This window comes from Urocitellus parryii, chromosome 11 (assembly GCF_045843805.1).
Source record: "Urocitellus parryii isolate mUroPar1 chromosome 11, mUroPar1.hap1, whole genome shotgun sequence".
Taxonomy (NCBI): Eukaryota; Metazoa; Chordata; class Mammalia; order Rodentia; family Sciuridae; genus Urocitellus; species Urocitellus parryii.
The window spans coordinates 26,664,644-26,674,859 of record NC_135541.1 but is presented as its reverse complement, the minus strand read 5'-3'; the positions used below and the strand labels follow the sequence as shown (position 1 = coordinate 26,674,859).

The window sequence follows — 10,216 nt, the reverse complement described above, 5'->3', positions numbered from 1 at the left end:
TAACTCCAATATATGGATTATTAGTGGATCTGTCTTTGTTCTCTGTTTTTCTCTTGGCTTTCTGTGGTTTGGTTCTGTTTCCTGGAATGCTTGGTAGTTCACATTGAATCTGGACATTATGTATGAACTACTGTAGAGCTTGTGGATGATTTATCTTCCTTCAGATAGCATAGCATTTAATTTTCCCAGATAGAGTATGATAAAATCACCTTAGTCCTGTTAAGATTGGTCTATTTCTGGTTTGTTCTTCATCATAAATCTCTTCCAGAATTTAAGTTAAAAGTCTGGTGTTTAATAAGCCCTTGTTTCTTAGTGATCCCTGAATCCCAATTTTTGTCTTGCCCATTGAGCCTGCTTCCATCCTAGGCTGCTGGTTTGTATTTGGCCTCTACGCTTCCCTTGTGTATTATTGAATGTACTAAGGGGAAAGCGTGGTCCTGGACAGGAGCCTCCCTTCAGTGAATATTTCGACTCCCTAGGATCTTAGATCCTTTACTGTTGGCTTATTCTCCAACATGTTCAAGCAGTTAACTTGGGTGAATGTGTGTGTGTGTGTGTGTGTGTGTGTGTAAGTGGGATTTTGTTTAGCTTCCACAGATGCGCTTAGCTAGAGTGTTAGTCTGATAGTAGCTACTCCATCACAGATGGAAGAATAAGCAACTATCCACATTCTGAATAATTTTTAGAAGGTCATTTCAATAACTTCTTCCTTCTTTCAGTATTTTTTTGGTAGAAAAAAAAATATTAAATCATAGCTGCCATGAAACTTTACACAACCCTAATGAACTTGAGCAAAAACACAACCTAGATACATACATTTATAAATATTGGATTAATGTTGTACATAAGATATTACCTTACTTTCCCGTTTTTGTTTTGTTCAGTACTGGGGATTGAACCTAGGGACACTCTTCACTGAGTTACATCTCCAACTCTTTTTATTTTTATTTTTTATTTTGAGACACAGGGTCTTTCCAAGTTGCCCAGACTATCCTTGAACTTGCAATCTTCCTGCTCAGCCTCTGAAATCACGGAGATTACAAATGTGTGGCACTGTGACAGGCCCCATCTGATTTTAAAATGTTATTCTCTATATCCGAATATTAATGCACATTCAGGAAATTTTTTTTAAAAAAAATCTTGCTCAAAATTCCTAACTCTAGCTTTTTGCACTCAATGACAAAATATCACAAAATAAACAAAATTGATGTTTTACTTGAAGTCATTCCACTAGTCTTCAGAGTATAGGCCATACCTTATCGACTGGCCCCCTATAGTAGATGCATGTGAGGGAACCCCATCAGCTACTCACCTATGCAGACCAGGTGGTAGATGCGCTTGTATAGCTGATATAAGATGGAGTCCCCACAGATAAGTTTTGTCCAACAAATCATACACTCTGGCACCTCTTCTTTGATCCATCTGTTTCAGCATCATAAATTTCTTTAGGCAGATTCTCTATGATGCTACTAATTTGAGCTACTCTAATTTGTTCATCTTCAGTCAGCTGAGTTGCTAGTTGAGGCTGGTGAGGCGTTGGAAGATGGGCGAGAACTGGGACTTGTTCTTGATCCACCTGTGAGGCTCTTGCTCTGCCTGTGGGGGTTCCTGCTCGTAGACAGCACCCAATGTGAGTCACTGGGGGTAGTGCCCTATCTTTTGAGGCTGATGAGGGTTTGTACACAGCTTGGGCAGTCGTTGAAGGAAGTTTTACCAGAAACCGTAGTAGATGGAAAATTCAAGTCTCTGTGGAGGCAACCTCAGTACACAGTGCTTGGCCTTTCTTACAAGAAAGCCCCTTCTTCCAGTGTTTACTTGTTTTTGTGGTCAAGGACTTCAGTATGTCTTTCTATACTTTCTGGGTGGCAAGAGAAAAGCAAAACCATGTGTTAGAAATGTGGGGGTTTCTAATGCAACCAGGAGCAGAAAATAGGGGGCTGGATTCTAATTATTTTTCCTCCCTTCCTCCTATAAGGTACTAATATGGCTATAGTGGTCACTGTCTAGCATAGTATGCCTTCAATTTTGGGGCAGATATATTAAGTATTTAAACAAAAACAGTTTTCTTTGTTAAAAAAGCATCAACTTCACTTACATGGACCAATAAGACCATTTGCTATACCAAGAACTAAAAGAATTTAAGATGTAGAATTTCACTTTTTATTAACTGAATTAATTTAAAACTTCTATGATTAATTAATTTTAATTAGATTCCATTTACCTTTTTAGAGCAATTTTAGGTTGACAAAAAAAAAGTCCATCTGAATGTTCAGTGAACTCCCCATATATCCCTTCTTTTCCTCATACCGTTTACATCTCAAATTATTGTGGTAAAAGATGCAGTTTCAAAACTGAGTCTAAGATGCATTCATTTCAAGTGGCTTCTCAGCCTCAGCAGTAGCTCACAGTGTAGACATGGAGGGGAGGACATAGGGGCAGAGCATTTTACTCAGAAGTACAAATACAAATATTATGGATCAATGCAAGTATAAAGCTTTGATTAGGAGCAAGCATCAGAAATTTAGAAACACCCTTTAAATGAATCAACTATGTCTAACTCCTGGTTATACAAAAACCCAGGGTGGCATATGGTCCCAGGGTAGAATGTTTCTGTTGGACATACTCTTGGGGAGCAAGAGTGTGGTACCATGTTCTAAGCAAAAAGCCAAGTCTCTTCCCCAGGTGATCCTTAATGGCTCTAGAGAGGACAGCCTTGGCTAAAACTATGGTGCATTGGGCTGGGGATATGGCTCAAGTGGTAGCGCGCTTGCCTGGCATGCATGCGGCCCAGGTTCGATCCTCAGCACCACATACCAACAAAGATGTTGCGTACATCGAGAACTAAAAAATAAATATTAAAACAAACAAACAAAAAAACTGTGGTGCATTAATAAAATGAGGCAGCATTAGAAACATTCCCAAAGGGCTCCTTTCCCTTGCTTAAAAATTTTTAAATTGTGGTAAAAATATACATGATATAAAATTTACCATTTTCACCAATTTTAAGTGTAGAGTGCAATGGCATTAAGTATATTCACATTGTGGTGACCCAATTAAACAAAAACTAATTAAACAAAAACTCTCCATTCTCTCTTCTACCCTTTATCCCAGCCTCTGGCAACCACCATTCCACTTTTGGTCTCTATGAATTTGACTACTCTAGGCACCTCATACAAATGGAATCATACAGTGTTTGTCCCTGTATGACTGACTTATTTCACTTAACGTTATGCCTTCAAGATTCATCCATGCTGTGGTGTGTGTTGAAATCTCTTTTCCTGTTAAGATAGACCATGTTTTGTTTATCCTTTCGTTGCCCAATGGACATTGGATTGCTTCAACTTTTATTTTTGTTTTCTAACCAGAAAGTGACTCTTTGGTGAGGTGTTTTATATGTTATCAAGGAACTATGGCTTCCTTGAATTCTTTGGAATAAATATAAAATTTTCAGACAATAATTTTTAAATGCTAGAAGAATTGTCCAATTTATGTTGCAGTAAGTCTAGGGACTGATTAAGGTGGGTTTCCAAAATCCATCAGAGGAGGAAAAACATCCTCAAAGACACATGGTCCAGTGGGGGAAATAATGATCATGTTAATAGTATGTGGGCAGAGGAGATGGGAGAGACATCCAGGGGTAAGTTGGCAATGTTTGGCCAGGGCAGACAGAAGAGAATTGAATCCAGGCAGAGGAATCTGGATCCCTGGTTGAATGCCACTAAAGACTGCACATTGTTTTGTTATTTATGGATTAGCTTATTTTCTATTCAAGTAAAATATTTACATTCTTTTAAAGTTAATACTATAAAATATGGTATATTCAAACCGATCTAGCTTCCTTTCCCCTTCCCATTGTTCATTTCTTTCTCCCATAGGTAATTCATTTTTGTTAGGTTTGGATTTACTTTCCATTTCTTCTTTTTGAAAATATAAGCAAATATGTTTATCTGTTCGTCTTGTTATTTTTTTAATTCAAAAGTAGCATACTGTGCACATTCTTCTGCATCTTACATGTTCACTTAATTCCTTCATGACAGTGTACAGAGATTTTCCTTATGTCTTTCTGTATCTTCATAACATGCCAGTATGTGAAAGTATCATAGTTTATTCAACTTGTCCACTATTGATGAACATTTGGGTATTATTTTGATTTATTTGCTGTTATGAATTGTACTTCAGTGAATAGCCTTGTGCACGTGTCATTTTATGAGATGCATTGTGTTTTGGGGATAGATTCCTAGGTCAAAGAGTCAAGGCATTAACAATTTTGCTGTATATTGCAAAACAAAACAAACAAAAAACTGCACAGAAGTTGTAGCAGTTTGCATTTTTGCTAGCAAAATGTGCAAATCTATTTCTTCAGTCAATCCAGCAGAATATATTGTCAAATTTTGGATTTTAGCCAAAAGTTCTGATAAAGGGCAAATGTTTCTTGGTGTCGTTCTGATTTTCATTCACAGAAGCTACTAGTATTTTAGGGAAAAATTGGTGGAACTTAACAATTAATTAAATGTGGAGATCAATGAGAAGGAGAGTCAAAGGATTAAAAAAGGTCAAGGAGAAGCAGACATAGGTGGCAATTTACCGTTTGAGTTGCTCAGGGGACACCCCTGTGGATGTATTCATTAGACCCTTGGAGCTAAGATGGTGGTTGAAACTGTGAGGTTGCATAAATTCCCAAATGTGGAAATGTAGGAGAGAAGAAGTGCAAGAAAATATTTTTCTAAAGCAGGTACAGTTGGATTAATCAAATTATCTACCTTGTCCATGTCCCCTTCCTTTTCAGTTATAATTGAGGTTTATAATTTTTATTTATCTGTTGTATCCCCTTGTGAAATACTTGAAAAGATAGTGACAAATGAAAGGCCCTGGCCCCTTGTCATTCACACTGTGGTTCTGAGATCCAGGAGCAGGGATATCACCTGTCAGCTTGTTAGAAATGCAGAAGCTAGGTCACAGCCTGTACATGGTTGTGGCCACCTTGGTGGGAGGGAGGTGGTGGAGCCAGTAATGCTTGGGAATTCCCTCTGGGAACATTATGGAAGTACCCTTGGAAAAGCCCAAAATCTAGAGGAAGGAGCAGCAAAAAAAACTTTATGGATAGCAGAATTTCTGATAAGGCATTATGGACCTGGACTTCCCTTACAAGTTGTTATGAAGACTTCAACGAGGTCAACCAAAAGCACATCCCACAATGCTGACATGATAGGAGGAAGTCAAGGCACCACCATGACTCAGACAGGAAAACAGAAACCACAGAAAACAGTGCTGTGATGACCCCATGCTCCCAACCCCCCAGAAAAGCAAAAATGAAAGAAAAACTAAATGGAGACACTGAAGAAGGATTTGATAGACTTTCAGATGAATTTCTACATCTCATAAGTCAAGAAGAAAAAAAAATCTATCAATGAAGAGACTCATGAACATGGGAAAAAATTGAAGTGAGTGTCATCCTTAGAAAGTTCCACTCATAAGTCAGGTGATAATAAATTAGAGGAGATCCTAACATATGAACAGAAAAGAGGAGCCTTCTCCAATTTCTTCACTTCTGAAGAAACTATAAAGCTCATGAAAGGTAAAGGGTAACATCTTTCTTTCCTATTCAAGTTGAGACCTTTGGTCTTATATATGAAGGAAAAGATTGAATGACCAAGCATGGACAGGAACAGGGAAGACATTCCCTTTTGCCATACCTTAGATTGAAAGGCTCGAAAGAAACCAAGAAACAATTTTTTAAAAGCAGCTCACTAAAGGTACTTGTTTTGACCCCAACAAGGAAACTGGCAAACCAAATAACCCAACGCTTCAGAGATATAACTAGGAAACATAGTGTGGTTGTTTTATGGTGGAACAGCTTATCTAAGCCAAATTAATTATATTCAAAGTGACATTTGCATCTTGGTTGGGACTCCTGGTTGTACCAAAGGTCATCTGAAGAATGACTATTTGGATCTTTCTAAATAAGCTGTTCTGCACTTGATGAAGTGAATTGAATGTTAGAAATGTTAGATTTAGGTTTTGCTGAGTGAGTTAAAGGTATTATCCATGAATCCTATGAAAATGATTCTGAAGACAATCCTCAGACTTCACTTTGTCTGCATTGGTATACAAACTTGCAGGGAAAAAAATACAAGAATACGTGCAGTCCAGATATGAACGAGTTGACCGTGTTGGAAAAGTGACTCAGAAGGCTGCAAGTACTATGGAACCTTTGGCTGCCCAGTGCCATTGGTCTTAGAGGCCAGCAGTTATTGGAGATGTCCTTCGGGTACACTGTGGTGATGAAAGGAGCGCTATTGTATTCGGTGAGACCAAGAAGAATCTAACTGAAATGACCATGAATCCACATGAAACAGAATTCCCAGTGTTTCCATGTGGCTGTTGCATGGTCAAAAGAGAAGTTACACTGAAAGGCTTCCAAGAAGGTGGTTTTCACGCTTGGGTGGCCACCAAAATGTCTGTCCATGGTTTGGACACTCTCGAGGTTGATCTGGTGATTCAAAGTTCTCCTTCATAGGATGTTAATCCTATATCCATCACTCTGGAGGCACAAGTAGAGCTGACCAGACAGGAATTTGCATATTTTTACCAACCAAGAGAAAGAAGTCAACTAAGATATGTGGAATAAAAAGCAGGAATTACTTTTTTTTTTTTAAAGAGCCACAGCACATTTATTTTCACCTACATATCCTATTCAACCATGTGAATATACAGAAATAATTGCCATTCATCTTCCTAAAAATTGATAATAGGGGTGGCATTTGATTTCCTTTTGCTTTGCTGGGATGAACAGTTCTACTTTAAATATACCTTTACACATCTCGGTGTTGTACACAATAGCAAATAACTGATAACAATTGGAATTTTGCATAGAATAAATACATTTTAACTTGGTGCAAACAATGACAATGTGTTTTCCTAATGAAAACATAAGCAACTTGATCTTTTTTTTAATAATTGTTCTATTTTTAAATTTTTTAATTTGTTTTAATTAGTCATACATGACAGTAGAATGCATTTATGTACTTTGATATATCCTACATAGATGGGATATAATTTCTCATTTTTCTGAGTGTACATGTTACAGAAAATCATATTGGTCATGTAGTCACGTATATACATACAGTAAAAATGTCTGTTTCATTCTACTATCTTTCGTATCCCCACACCCCTTCCCTTTCCCTCCCGTCACTTCCCTCTAAGTTAATGCTATTCTTCCTTAGTGTCCCCTGCTTTATTGTGAATTAGCATCTGCATATTAGAGAAAACATTCAGGCTGTGGTTTCATAGGATCGGCTTATTTCACTTAGTATGATATTCTCCAACTCCAACCATTTACTGGCAAATTCCATAATTTTACTCTTCTTTAAAGCTGAGTAATATTCCATTGAGTGTATATACCACATTTTCTTTATCCATTCATCTTTTGAGGGAAACCTAGGTTGGTTCCATAATCTAGCTATTATGAATTGAGTTGTTATAAACATTGATGTGGCTGCATCACTATATATGCTGATTTTAAGTCCTTTGGGTATAAACCAAGGAGTGGGATAGCTGGGTCAAATAATGGTTCCATTCCCAATTTTCTGAGGAATCTCCATACTGCTTTCCATAGTGGTTGACCAATTTGCAGTCCCACCAGCAATGTATGAGTATGCCTTTTTCACTACATCCTCGCCAACTTTTATTGTTGCCTGTATTCTTGATAATTGCCATTCTGACAGGAGTGAGATGAAATCTTAGAGTAGTTTGGATTTGCTATTTCTCTAATTGCTTTTTTTTGTGTTTTCCTAATGAAAATATGAGCTTTTTCATATATTTGTTGATTAATTGTATTTCTTCTTCTGTGAAGTGTCTGTTCAGTTCCTTAGCCCATTTATTGATTGATTATTTGGATTTTTTGTGTTAATTTTTTTAGTTCTTTATATATCCTAGAGATTAATGCTTTATTGGAGATAGATGTGGTAAAGATTTTCTCCCAATCTGTAGGTTCTCTTCTCACTTTATTAATTGTTTCCTTTGCTAAGAAAAAGCTTTACTTTTAAATGCATAGGTGTTTCTAAAATTTAGTTAAATCAAAAAGCATGAGTGCCATCAGTTCTCTGGATTTTATTTCTTATGCTGATGTAGATTTTTCCTGATCATCAGTGCATATACTGATAGAAGAGAAAGGAGCAGTGGCTACAGCCTCACACAAATTTTTGGTATGTTGAACCTTGAACCTTGATCTCTTATCAGCTCTGATAAGCATTTTGTGACCATGATTCTGGAAAGCCCAGAAGAAATCCAGGATGTCAGCTGAGCTTGGAAAGAACTTAACAGAAAGCTAAGCAGTAATGCTGTGTCTCAAAGGGCCAGAATATGCCCCCTGAAAGGTGTTTGCTTTGCTGTTCCTACATCAGATCCAGAAAGGTTGAAGGCAGAGTGGCATGACTGAATGCCCTAAGTACCCTCCACAATAACTAAAAATGAAGAATATTATGATGGAGATACTCTTCTAATTCTAAACAAAGGAATGACTGATCAAGTGGCAGGTCTGGCTAGGCAGGCTGGTCAGGTGGCCAGGCAGGGGCAAAGAATTGACCAGGGGAGTTGGTCAGGAAGTCATCAAGAAGGTAGAAGAGAGAGTAGGGACAGAAATCAATCGAAAAGTGGAGGCCAAGTGGAGTCAGTTTACCAGTATGAGCTCACCTATTTCTACCTAATCATGTATATTATACCCCAAATCTTAGGTCATCATAAAGAAGTTAGTCCTAGTTTTTTAATAGTTATAAATAAATGTACTTTTCAGCTATACCTTTGAATTTAGAACCTCTTTAAAAAATAAGAAATGCATAAACTCTGGGCTGGGACTGTAGCTCAGTGGCAGAGTACTTGCCTAGCATGCAGGAGGCACTGGGTTTTATCCTCAATACCACATAAAAATAAATAAAATAAAGGCAGGCTGACTGTCTACAACCAAAAAAAAAAAATTTAAAAACAAAACAAAACAACTCAGGTTGCACCCTAGACCTATGACTCAGAATCTGCATTTTCTCAAATTTCATAAGCAATGCCCTTTTGAACAGTTGGACTTCCCTGGACAAAATTGAAACACAGTTTTACTGGTTGTGCCTTAAATTTGCAATTTCAAATCATAGCAGGACCCTGTATTTCCTACCATGTTTCTCTAGTGGAACAGCTTTTATAGTCCCACGGGGATTATTCCATTCCTTCTCCCTTCTGCAAATCTCTCACTCACCCTCCCTTTTTATTCTCAAGGTTCTTCCCTATTTTATTTATTTTGACCATGGATTTTATTTATACATAGGCCACCTCAATGCAAAAAAAAAAGTGTTGTGGCAACTTACAAAAATATATAAAGTACCATAGAATAAAAATCTCCCCTCTTTTAGGCAGAAATTAGAAGCCATCAGTGAGTACTCTTTTACAGTGTCACCACTGTATTTTCGCCAAGCCAGCATCCACACCTTCTCTCCTTCTCTAGATAGTGATGGAAGAAGTGGCCCTCCTTAGATCAGAGACCTCTCTGTGTATGCCTACATTCTGAATCCCCTTCCATGGCTCCCCCTTTTCTGGATCATTCTCATCAGTAGGAAAGCCTGATCTGCTGTCAACTCTCTTTCCGTAACCACTTATCTCCCTCTGACCACGGGCCTGTTTCTTTGTTTCCCTTTACTATAAAACTTCTTGAAAGAATTGTTGTTATGCTGCTGCTGTCCCTCTACTTCCAGTTCACTTCAGTCTGGCCTCCACCTCTGCCTTGCTGGTGTGCCTGCTCTTGTTGAGGCTTCCAGGGACCCCAGGTTGTCAAATCCAATAGATACTTCTAGAAAAATCTCACACAGCTGACCATCTTTTTCGTCTTGCAGGAGGCCTGCTTGGGTTCCCTGGGACACCGTGCCCCGATGACCTCCCTGCTCCCTCTGCCCTCCCTCCGCCGGCCTCCTCTACCTGACCGCTTGGCGTAACCCTCTTTCCTTTCTTTCTCCGTGCTTTCCGTAGAGGGAACATCCATTTCACAGCTCCCCATAACCCTCCTTTCCCTTTGCCTTAGGCTCAGCTCGTCTCCTGCGTTTACACTGCCTGCCCGGCCTCTGTGGGCGCTGGTGTCTCTGATCACTCTCAGCCCAGATGCTGCTGCTATTCGTGGAAGCATTTTCCTAAGAGTTGGTTCCACGTTTCCCCCTGCAGTGTCTGTCAGTGCCTTGAGAGT

The 10,216-nt window shown here is 38.6% G+C and overlaps 1 pseudogene; it reads left to right on the top strand.

Moving 5' to 3' along the window:
- The first annotated feature begins 5,309 nt into the window (after positions 1-5,309).
- Positions 5,310-9,912, top strand: LOC113197865 (ATP-dependent RNA helicase DDX50 pseudogene; annotated as a pseudogene).
- Positions 9,913-10,216: the final 304 nt, after the last annotated feature.